Source organism: Phalacrocorax carbo, chromosome 2, assembly GCF_963921805.1.
Source record: "Phalacrocorax carbo chromosome 2, bPhaCar2.1, whole genome shotgun sequence".
Classification (NCBI taxonomy): Eukaryota; Metazoa; Chordata; class Aves; order Suliformes; family Phalacrocoracidae; genus Phalacrocorax; species Phalacrocorax carbo.
Window position 1 is genome coordinate 142,410,226 of NC_087514.1, and position 12,741 is coordinate 142,422,966.

Here is a 12,741-nt window from a genome sequence, read left to right on the forward strand (position 1 = left end):
ATGGATGGAAGTGTATTATAGCATATTGTTTTACTTTTGGGGAGAATGAGGCACAAAAAGGTCAAGCAATCTGATTGTAGCAACTGTGGCCTAGCGACTTATCTGGGCGCCACGATCTGGGTGGCAAAAGACCTATATTTCAGTCAGAGGTCTGTCTGTCTCATTATGTGGTATTAATGAGTAATCGCTTGCCCTGTGTTTTTTTTTTTTTTTATTCCTAGGAGCAAAAGATTTATGCATGATGGTGCACAGTGCTTTGTCCTATGATCAGTCCAATACACCACACTTCTAAATACCTTGCAAAGGAGGTTATATTAAAACAAAAGCTACACTGCTTCCTTAGGCAAGTTAAGAGGGTTGCTATACTGAATGCTACACAAACTGTTTTGCCAAGGGCACTGGGTACCAAGAAAATGACCCATTTCTAGACCTCTGAGTTTCTGAACGACTGTGTCCTGGCTTTGGTGGCGTTTAGAGCAGTAGTTAAATATCAGTGTGGGTTTGCTGCAGTGCAGAATATCCTGACCATATATTTCTCTTCTTGTTCTTGTTCTGATGAATCTGTGAAATAGGCAATGATAAAGGGCACAGTAGTCTAGGAGAAAGTTGGTGATAGAAGAGCTAGGACTTTTGATTTGACCCCAGCTCATACTTTCTTCTCTGCTGACTGCATGGACCTGCTCCCCAGTCTTTTGCTTCCTAAAAAATCCAAAGGCCCATGCTTCCAGGGGAATTGGGTCTATTTTGAGTATTGTGTTTAAATATACAGTGTATTCTGTTTTGGTGTTTTCAGACATTTGGGTGGGACATCTAGATTTATTAGCAAAACATGGCTCTTTCTCCTGCACGTGCTGATGAAGCAGGAAACTAATTTCACTGAAAACTGGTAAAGGCAGCTTTCCTGTCACAATAATGGGCTGACATTGCATTAGCCTGTCGTATGCACAGTGCAGGAGAGAGTGCCAGGCAGAGCTCAGTGACTGCCCACTACGTACCCTCTGTGTTACATAAGCCATGGTGTCTTGGTCATAAACAGGTATAATAAACACTACTTATATCCCTTTTTGGCATTAAAGGCATTTTCTCATCTCTCTTGGATCTGAACAATGAAAAACTAATCAAGCCCCCAATCAACAAGAAGTAGCAAAGATGTAACAACTGTTATTTGAAAAAAGCCTAAATCTGGCACCTACTGTATCTTATTTACCTCTCAGTAGGCTGGGCAAGTGGCTTCCTACATTTCAAGAGAAGTGCTTGCAGAGAGGGAAGATTGCTCATGCCAGTAGTTCTCTCTAATGAAAAATGGAAAGCAATGATTATCTTCAAAAGTCCATGAAGGTTCAGTTAAGGTAAAATATGAGACATATGATCAAAGAACTAAAAAGTACACAAATCCCAAGTGAAGGTCTGATCCCGTGACAAATACTCTGTTCAGCCTTCACCGAGAGACATAAGGGCACCAGAGAAACCATCTTGGATGATTGAGGATACACATCCCATAGTTCACTTTAGGAGGATTAAGAGCACATCTGCTTCCTTTTGTCAAGGCACATATTTCCCAGGCTGTTGATGGATTAGGTTAGCATCAGTAAGATGCAGGCTGCATGACATGTATCTTTTCATCATCCTCAAGTTTTCTTTTTTTCTTTAAGGGTGGAAAGAACCCTGACATGGATAAACTTGAACAAAGTATTTTTCCTCTGGAAGTTATATTTATTTTTTTCCAGGGAAGGTCAAGAAAGGCTCATTACAATTTAGCTTCAAAAATTTTTTTCAGTCTATCTTACAGTATTGACAGTGAACTGGAAAGTTGATCATTGCTGAATTTCAGTGATTTTTACCTCCTAATTTGTAGTCCAAGGACGTATACCTTTATCTGTTAGAGACTCCCATTAGAGCTTTTGGTTTAAATGAAGCTCTGAAGTACATCTATGTCTGGATGAGGAATAAGGGGTTTCAGACAGAACTAGGAGCCAGGAAATCTTGAGCTCTCTCTGGTTTTAATTCTGTATATTTTTCATCAAGTCCCATGCACTCACATGTAGGAAAAAAAATGAGGCTATTTTCTATCATTCTTCGTCTAACCATTTGTTTTAGTACAGCCACAGGGCTGCTTTAAACTTAACTGCTTCCTAATTAACCTTAAAAGACAATTTCAGTTGTGGTGATGAAGATAATGGATGAAAGAGAGTGAGATAAGAGAGTAACTGAAGTTCACTGTGCTTTGACCCCCTATCCTGTCTCCCAGCCCCCATTCTTCCCAGGCCTGGCAAAATGGAGGCAGGCTCTGGCTCTTAACCTTTTTGCAGCCAGGAGAAAGACAAATCCTCTTTGTCTTTTTTTCCATTTGTAAGAAATAATCCCAAAGTATAAGTCTATCTCTGCGAATGAAAATGAAAAGTATGACTGTAACTAGAGACTACTATTATTAGCTAAATTGGTTTAGCTAGAAAGCAATATTTTGTTTAGTAATTTAATCAACAATGGGATATTCACTAATCAGGTAGATATTGCAAAAACTTTTCAGAAAGCAACAGTCTTTTTCTTATTCATCATTATAAGAAGTACTGAAAAAGTTACTATATACATTTATGTAACGTACCAGGATTGCCCTTCTCAGAACCTTTTGGTTTTCACCAGCCTCTCATTTTTTCGCCTGGTATGACTGCTAGCCCAGAAAAAAAAGAATATGTGTTAACCAGGTGTTTAGTTTTCTTTTTAGGAGGAAAATACATTTCACAGAGACTATCCACTGGATTTATAGTGCATTGCCATCGTGCTCACCATGGAAAACTCAAAAGTTATGAACTGTCATGTTCCACAAAAAGTTAAGAAAATGAAAAATTTCTTGCTGCAGCGACACCTTACCTGTCAACCTGTGGTTCTGTTTAGCAAATGTTTCATTATAATGAGAATCATTGAAGTACTTTTCTTTGAATATTTTTATCATCAATGTTAAGAGCTCAGATTTGCTCTTACAGGACTGCTCTGCTTTAAGAGGGGCTTGGAACCATGTGGGGAAGAGGCAGTGGTGTGAGGCTGCAGCTGGGAAACTGCTGCCTACCTGCAGGACATGGAGGGTGGGGTCTCCCTTGACAGCAACCACTCCCAGCTGCGTAGCATGCTCCACCCTCCCTCCCTATCCAGGACCCCATCTGCCAAACAGAATTTGTCGGCAGTCTAAACATATGTATCTGATGTTGGACCCTGGCGCTGGAGGGAAGCCGAGGAGTTGTTGTGTGGTCGCCTCAGACTGAAGCACCACACTGAGGAGAGTGGGACAGAGCCAGATGAATGTCTCGTGTGTGAAGTATGAGGCTTGACAAGTCTGGCATTACACACTCTGATGCTGCTTTTGACTGAGTTAGGTTTTCATCTGAGTTACACCATGATAAATCTATGTAACTCTACTGAAGTTTACTTAACAAAATTAAGTATCAGAGTTTATTTTAGTAGAGTTACTCTGCATTTTACCGGATGCAATTAAGATAAAAATCCTGTCTGAGTTATATTGTTGTCTTTAATTTTGAACAACTGAAATGTAAACAATGAATTCAGCAAACTTATGGAATAATGAAAGGACAACGTCTCTTCTTACTTATATCTATGGAAAGTTAGCGTTTAGGATTTGACAGCGGTTCTGTCAAGGCAGAGTGTGGCCCTGGATGTGTATTTAAAACAAGACTCAAACTGTGTTTGAGTGAGGCTCACCTCTAATGAATGCTTAAAGAAATCTTTTCCTCTCTTGTAGTAACAGCTTTCCTCCTATAGCTGTCCAGATTTTGCCATATTAATGATTAATTGCCTATGTTCCTGCTTTCCTCCTAAAATGCTGAGTCTTCCACCTACTGTTTCCTTCTGTTTTATTCCTTTATAGTTGTTCCAGCTAAGCACCAACTATATGCAAAGCATCTAACTGTTTATATGAAACATGTGGTTCTTATTGTGCACTGCTCCAGATGTGACGTGCATAGGAAGGAAGATGAAGGAGTTAACAGTGCTAACAGAATGCTAGATGTTTTAGAAGAAAACTGCTTGCTCAAGTGAACTAAAAAAATGTAATCTTTCCAATTAAAATATTCTTAAATACATTTAAAAAAAAAAAAAGTGATTCTGGATTAATACTCCAAAAGGAATTATCTTTGGCATTGCAAATTGTTGCTTTATACTGTGAAACTACAGCAAGGTTTCCAAAGTCTGGTTTAAATAAGAAAGATTCTTAAGGAATGCAAAATTTATAGCTGAAAATATAGGTTTCTTTTTTATTTTTTTTCCTTTTCTTTCCTCTTTCCTCTTTCTTCTTTCCTCTTGTCTTCTTTTTTTACTTTTCCGTTTTTTAATTCATAGACAATTTTCCATATTTTTAAAAAAATCATCCTTCAAGACATGGAAGGTTCTGTCTCATTTTGCATATGTTCAGGAGGTAGCAGTATTTTAAATCTTATTTAGCAAGGAAGTAGACCATGGAGACTCTAGTCCTTTTTACAAGCTGAATCTGGGACACCTTTTTCTGCAATCTATATAGAAAATAAGTTATGAGGAATACTGGATCATCAGGGGACTATTCTTAGCTTGACTTTACTATGGTTTACAGTGAGGATTTAGATGCTTGAAGGCTAGATATTAAAGATATCTATCTCTAATTTGTGAGCATATACAACAAGTTTTTACTTCTGTGATCTAGACATTGTGCACCTAGAAACTGGCTTTTCTGCCCATAATTGTGTTTCTGAGCTCACATGAAAGTCTATAGACATACAGGTTAAAAAGTCAACCTGCCTGCTATAAGGAACATCATTTAAAGGGAAAGAAGAGCTATGTGTATGTGTGAGAGTTTGCACAGAGGTGGAGTAAACTGGTTTTTGAGGAGAATGAAGTGAGGACTGGCGGTTAGGATGTATTACCATAATTCACAGGCAGGGGACAGTCCTCTCAGCCTCTGATATTGAGTGGTGCTCCATCTTTATTTGCAGATCTGACAGGCGGTAGGACTGGTGTGAATACTCTTGGGACTCTCTGGGTGTGTTTCTATAGCAGGAAGCCTTTGTGTCACAGCATATATGGTTTAGGACAGGGTTTGAATCCCACCTATTATTACAGCAGTTGCCATTAATTTCCAAAGGGCCATAGCTTATGGTTTCCATGATGTAGAGAACTGTGTCTTGTTAACCTGGAGCAAGGGGTGCAAATTCAACCTACAGTGCATATCAATTGTGACATCAGGGTTACTTTGCATCTGTCTGAATTTGTTGCAGGGAATCAAGAGCAGAAGTTAGACAACACTTGGAACAGACTTGCTGATTTCATTCTCTGTCTGGCAAAAATAGTTTCTTACTGTTTTGGTACCTCGGTGCCCATCTCTTTCTGCTAATGTGTCCGTTCCATTTTTTTGCTTTTCTAAATCCTTTGGGGCAGGAACTTTATTCCATGTTTGTTCAGTATCTAGAACAGGGGGTCCTGACCCTTAGCTGAGGCTGTGATGAGTACTATGAACATGCAAATAACATTAAGAAGATAAAAATGTTTGTACCACATAAAACCAGACCAGGCTAGCACACGTTCCTCCTTCTGATGATGGACAATTTTGACTATTTAGGGTAAATATGTAAGATACTGGGCAAGATTAGTAAGATTTGTCTTCCTGGATTCTGGCACTCAGCAGTATAGGGACTTGTATAGCCAGAGGGTGCATCTACGTCATTGTATGTAACAGACACTAATGGGACTTCCTCCCTGCATCCAATTCTTTCTCTAAAAAAAAAAGTAAAACTAGGTAAATACCACAGATGATATAAATATTAGTGTGGGTGAAAGTTAATACTATGGAGAGGGGAATAATGTGGACTAGCTGCTAATGCTGTTAGAGATTTTAGGGAGTGGTACAGCACAGCTCAGAAACCATGATCTAACTCCTTCCAAACACATTTTTGTTCCATGACCAGGTTGGGGAACCACACCTAAATTCTACTGTTAAAAAAAATTGTAATGGTTTTATTCTTCTAAGTTTCGGTGGCTTTGAACACAGCAGCAACCTATAGGTATTATTTAAAAAAAACATATTCAAAAGAGCTATATTATCTTTCCTCTGCTTTCGCAAGCCCAGCATACATGTCCCATCTCAATTTTCCTGTGCATAAGAAATTCAGTTTTAGTCCAGATGGACTACAGAATTAACATCTTTGTGTCACCTTCCTCATTGGTCACTCATTTTGTATTCCCAGAAGAGTACATGAGCCTGTGTAATTATAAGACTAATGACTGTAGATGCATCAATGCAGTTTCCTATTAATAATGCTAGTGGGGTTTCCCATAGATGTAGAAAGTCATCTTCTGACTAACTGATGGACCAAGACATTATATAGCTTAGAAAATAGTATTTGGAACTATGTTGTTCTTTTCTTTCACAACTTTTCTATCACAAAACGTATCATTTTTCTCACAGGGAGCTGCACAGATGCTAAATCTGATATTTTAAAGGAAAATAGTTTCTGCATAACCTTTTCCAAAGATATCTTAACAGATCTTCAGCTAAAGAAATATCCTTACACTATTTTAGGACTTGTATATCTGAAGGAATAGCTGGATATTCTTCAAACCTGAGGAGTATAAAAGATGGGAAACATCAGTGGGAATAAAAACAAAGGCAAAATTTTTCAGGCCAAACGTAATAGCTGAGGAAAGTGCTGAAAACAGGGGCTTGGAAAGAAAACTCTATCTTTACTGTAGAGTGACTGAAGTGATGCTATAATACTCTTCAGTGGTCTGCATCTAATAATTGGCAGGCTAAAATAAAGTTCAATTTCCACCTATCTCCCTAGGTGATAAGAAATTCATTCCAGGAATTACGTTTACTCCCAAAGTCCTGCCTCAAGGCTTGCCAAGCAAAATTCCCTTTGACTCGAAGTGGCCATTTGCCTGACAAAGGATGGCAGGGTACAGCTCATTAAGGAGGTCTTTTACATGGGATAAGAATAAGAGGGAGATGTGAGTGAAGATTACCTTTCACATCATGTGGAAGGTTAACACCCTCCATGTTGAGAAGAAGCAAAAAAATTCCCCATAGTCAAGAACACTTACACAATCTGTTTTTCAAGAAGAAATTAATTCTCAACATTGTGCACAGAAAGTTATGTTTTCAAATTTTAAATCATGGTACTTGTACATCAACTGGCTAGAAACAAATGTTTATCTTCTGTCTGAAAAATGCAGGTTTTCCAGCTTAATTGCCTAACAGCTCTTTATTTATGTTGGATGTAAATTCATAAATGTCTTTTCAGGAACAAACTTGCCTGCAGATGGCCTTTATATGTTTCTGGAAATCTTTTTAAAAAATCTGTCTATTTAAACTAGCTTCAGTGGAAATCTTATAAATAAGCAAAGGTTTCAGCTAATTCTTGCAAATATTCTGGAAAGAAAACCCTGTCAGGCCAATAATATGGAGCTGTGCTATCATAGATTATGTTCTTACTGAAATTTTTTCACTGCAAATACTGGTTGTGGTCTTTGATTTTGCTTATGAATGGGCAATGGCATATACACTTTCTCATGCACCCCCTACTTCACTATTTCTAGTAACATAAATAGTTCCTGAGTTGATATTTTTCCAAAGCACACCTTGAAAAAAATCTTTGAACTTTGGTTGGTTTCACTTGGAAGTGTTACTTTACATCATGCATTAAGCAATTCTCTCCATTACTTCAAAGTCTTCAAATACAGATGTCCCCACTTTCATAACTGTAAAATCGGGTGTCTTATATGCTATGCTAAAGCAAAAAGAGACCTCATTAATTGTTTTTAATTTTCTTAGGGCTAGAGGAAGAACCTAAATATCTGCAGCCAAATTAAAATTCACCCGTAGTGCACAGTCCCACAGTGCACAGACACATCCTGATTTTCAGAGCAAATGGATCAGCTCACTTCAGATCCAAAAGCACAAGCACGTTCTATCTGAATTAGAATCACTTCTTAGGTGGTTGATCATGTGTCCTTTACACAAGCTTTTCTGCATCCTTCTCAATCCTTTCAATTCACACCTCATTTCTTAGATAATTTCTACTAACAAGTCTCTGCCCATCGTCATAGCACATGTGGATCCTTGGAGGGGAGAAGGCTGCATTTGCTGTTTGCAGTTTGTCATGTGTAGAATGTACCTTGGGGGTCTAGAAGTCCTATTTTAGACAGTGCAGTCAGTCATTAAACACAGATGAGAGAGGAGGGGTTATTGCAATTCATAACCTTCTCTTAGGCAACTGCAGGAGATCTGTCTGCTCTGCTGGAAAAGCAAAGAATTCACAATATAAAATGTCTGTTAGGCCCATGTAAGGGGGAGAGAGTAGTGACTTAAGGCCAACTTTACTACCCATTGCTCAAGTCCCAGCTTTGAGGCACTTAATAGACTGATAGATGTGGTTAGGTGAGCAGAATATAGTCCACTCTGTGACACCACCCCATCCATATGCAGTTCATTGTTAATATATAGCTAAAACAGGAAACTTCTACAATCAGATAAAGAAAACTCTACAGTATGTGATTATGGCTTGGTCAGATGTGAGCCTCTGTATGAAAAATAATACCTCAGGTTGAGTAACAAAGAACAGCTTGTATTTGAACTTGGCTGTGGTGAATTAAAATGAATTCCCCAAGTCCCTTTGCTCATGGTAGCTTTCAATTTTGTAGCATTTTTCAACCCTTTTACTCTTTGAGGGGCATGAGTGATTAATTTTATTGACTTAATCTCAACCTGATATTTTTAACTGCGAACCCTTCCAATGTTCAGAGTATAATTATAGTTTAATGATTTAAATTTGTAGATTGTCTTCCTCAGAAATAAAGGACTACATTTCCCTTTTATATTTTTAAAGATATTTTTCTATTTCTCGTACAAAATGAACAAATAACACATGGGTAAATTGGGAAAATTTGTTTGTTAGTGACATATTAATCACTACAGGTCTCCATCATTGATTTTTTTTGGCCCTCGATTTATAAATTTATAATGAAGTCTGCAAGCAATTTAGTGTTATCCTTGAGGAGGGTGGGTAGCAAAAGAATCAATAAAAGAGCTGAAGTTTAATACAGGAAGCAAAACTGTGTTTCATGAGCTGCAGTATAAATCTGTATTGTGTATTCTATGCACCAAGCCAATATTGATATTAATGAAAGTTCACTGTGTGTAATGAGGGGAGAATATTCACTGGAGATTTCCAGTACAGCTGAAGGATCCACAGCATTGACTTTGCCCTGAATTTAGAGCTCTGAAAGATAAAAATATCTAAACTACCAGACACATTTAACATTAACTCTAGCTAGTCACAGTGAAGCAATTATAACACTGTTCAGATAGTATAAGAAAGAAGTATTGCAAATTTAATGAAGGTCAAATTTTCGGAGATCCAGTGTGATCTCCATTCATAGATGCCTAAGTCACTCACACGTGCTCTTCTGTCAGCTGCCTTTCATGTTAACAAATAGTAACTTTTAAACCCAGAACTCCTGTGCTGTTTGTGCCTGCTTTTTATTTTTATATAGGCTGAATGATGTTAATGCCATTTCTATCAGTTTTGCTCTCAACCGCTAACATGAAAGAGGGAGCATGCATTTTGCTTCACATAACACACTGAGTTGAGGCACATTTTGAAAATCTGTCCTATAGAAGTGTTTTATTCCATAGATATAGTAAAAATTGTTTGACATAATAACAACTAAGGCTAATCAAGGTGATTAAAATAAATATTATTTTAGTGACTGATTTTTTTCACATTTTCTTTGTCTTTTCTTTTACTGTACCTTGGATATCCATAATGAAATATGAAGCTGAGAAATCATGGCAAGAAGCTAAAAGGCTTTTCCCCCTTCTTTTTACCAGACTAATTACTTTTAGAACATCATGCAAACTCCTCAGCAAGTTACTTTAAAGAAGTCTAGGAGGATGAGTATCCAAACTGCTCTTAAGTTTTCACTTATGTTCTAGTTACTACTGTTCTAATTGACTAGTATTACTACTTTAATTTGCTTAATTCAAAATTGCACTGGAATTTTGTTTCCTTTTGTAGAATACTGCTTCTGCACCTGAATTTACATTTTGGGATACCTGTGGCTGGGTACATGCTCTGTGGCAGAACCGGTAGTAGAAACTTTGGTAAGAGGCTAAACGCAGCCTAATCCACCCCTTCTGTGAAGACAGAAAATTGTCCCATTCTTCATTGCAGCATGGTTGGATACTTGACGAATACTTGGCTCATTTTCCGTTCTACAGGAATCCTTCCTTTGTCATTCTTCAGGAGCCTAGGAAGTGAAAAAATTTTTGCTAGTGTAATTTGTGTAATGGAGTAACAGTTAATATTGGCAGATGTCTTCTTTTGATGGTATTCCTTAGGCAGATGCCCTGAATGAAAGACGTAGCACTAGCAGAGGGGTTTTTGATTGTAGGACTACTGCTGCACTGGGACTTTCTGCTGATACAAAAGCAGAGCATAGTCCCACTCCTAAGTGGATACTGTTACTAATGTATAAACATATTTCAAATAAAAAATAACTTTTTTTTTTTTGTAAACCTCAAAGCATGCACAAGACTTCTTTGTGGGACTTACTTTAAATTCTTTCTGATGGCCAATGCCAGCTTTTCCTAGTCAGCTATGCACAGTCACTTTGTAAACAGATTTAATGTTACTATTTCTACTTAATTCACTATCCTGTCCCCAAATCTCTGTAGCAACATTTTTCACCCTTTCTTTCTCAAAAGAGTGGTATTGACAATAAAAAAAGAAAGCAGGGGGCACCATCTGTGATTCCTGAATTGCACAGATGATAGTGTATGAGACAGGATATGGACACTGGCTTCTAATCACTGCATGCAAACTTTGCAGGTTTCATGCATAAGTTAGCTTTCCAGAAAGTGAGAGTCAGATCTTAAAATTCTCAATTCACAGAAAATTCTCTGATTCAAAGGAAAGTCGTACAGTTGGGTAAAATGAATCAAAAGACTTGGGTTTTTGCAGGTCCTATTAAAACGATGGACATAGTCCTGCGTGTGGAACACACCACATGGCTGTGGCATGTGTTTTGAAGATTAGTGGACACTATTAGCTTATAAATATCTACCTGTCTATTTGTCTTTAGCAAGAGCTCATCAGGTTTCAGCAAGCATTGCTGGATGAACTTGTAAGGTTATTTCCTGAATTCGCTGGATCTTTTCTGAGCAGAACTGAGGCTTCAGTGAACTGGGGATGCAGAGAGCCCATGGCTAGCACAGCTATTAGCTTTAAATCTGCATGAGCTGTAACCTGTAGGTCATTCATTTGTGGTGGTGGTCATTCATAACAACTGAGGAGGGGGCAAATTTCTCAAGTTAGTTTCACCTGTGGATCAAGGGCAGAGTAAGAAACCTGACTCTGAAAGAAGAAATGGAAATTGAAAAGAATAGTTTCAAGCTCCTGATTAGTAGCTGAGCCCTTCTTTCACTTTTGGTTTTTGGAAGTAGGATCAGTCCTGGAATAACAGGCTTGTAGAATTTTTTACTTGGAAAATTGCAGCAGTTTCTTGTAAGTACAAAATGTGATTATCCTTCTGAAAATCAAACCCCATATCAAGATAATGATTTTAAATTTGGTAAAACCTAGCATTTGTTTGCAGCAAATACAATTTTTACGGTTTAAATACTCATTATATAAGTTTGTGGAATGTTCAACTTGGTGCTTTTCACTTGCTTTATAGCACTACAAAGCTGGATAATAATAATAAGCTTTGGAAATGCTCAGAGGTACTGAATATTCAAAGAAACAAAGTCAGCTACCCATAAAGGTATGGAAAAATACTTATCTATTTTATGGGCATTTTTTTAGAACCACTGCCTCCCATGTACATGTATAGGGGTTCTGGTCAGCAAACATTAAACAGATTTGATCTTTGACAGGTACACTTTCAAACCATATTTCAGTCCTTGTATGTCCCCTTATGCCCCTTGAATCTGGAGTTTTCTTTTTTTTTTAAATTTTGCACTTATACAAATATTTGGGCTTGATAAGAGTTCTAATTTCTCAGTTTCTGCATGTAATTGCTCTCTTGTGCTTGCAAAATTGAACAGCCAAACACTTCAGAGCTAGAGCTGGATGATGAATTGAAAGTGTTTCAACCTTTAACCCCACATGTCTTTAAGTCCTGTCTACTTGCATAAAACTGACAAAACCACATTTGTATGGTTTGTTTTCTGTGCAGCAGATCTAAAACAGCTTTTTAGAGGAAAAGGAAAGTAGATTGTATTCTGCTTCAGTCAGTACCAAAGTAATGAGAGAATTTTAAATTACAGAAGCATTGTGTGCTATTGAAGAAAGTGTAAGAAAGAGAAAATGCTTAGCTGCTTTTTGCAAACCTGAGCTGAGCAAAGGTGGCTGACAACTTTGGAAAAATAATATTCTCCTTTCCTATAGTTATATGGCCCTGTACGAATTGGTTAGGAGGTCATTCAGTGTAGGAATTGCCAATCACTGCATTCTGCTCTCAGCTTCCCAGCTCCAACCAAGAGATTAATCACATACACAAATAAATCCAGCCATCTCAGACAAAAGTGTAGGGTTTTTTCATCTAAGTTTCACATCAATTCTTTGCTATAAGATCATTCTGGATGCCTTTTTTTACCTGCCACTTTGGCCCTTTATTGTGCTAGCTAGGTTGATGTCTGAACTGTATAAGGAAAGATAGAGTAGCAAGGATGTCCCACTGCATATTAGAGAGATAACTTCTAGC

At 37.7% G+C, this 12,741-nt stretch overlaps 1 long non-coding RNA gene across 1 annotated transcript in view; it reads right to left on the bottom strand.

The window, feature by feature from the left end:
• Positions 1-7,083: 7,083 nt before the first annotated feature.
• LOC135312095 (uncharacterized) overlaps positions 7,084-12,741 on the bottom strand; it is a 36,519-nt gene continuing 30,861 nt past the window's right edge. The window contains exon 3 of the long non-coding RNA XR_010371748.1: positions 7,084-10,284. This is a non-coding gene — a long non-coding RNA (uncharacterized LOC135312095). The remainder of the gene's footprint in view (positions 10,285-12,741) is intronic.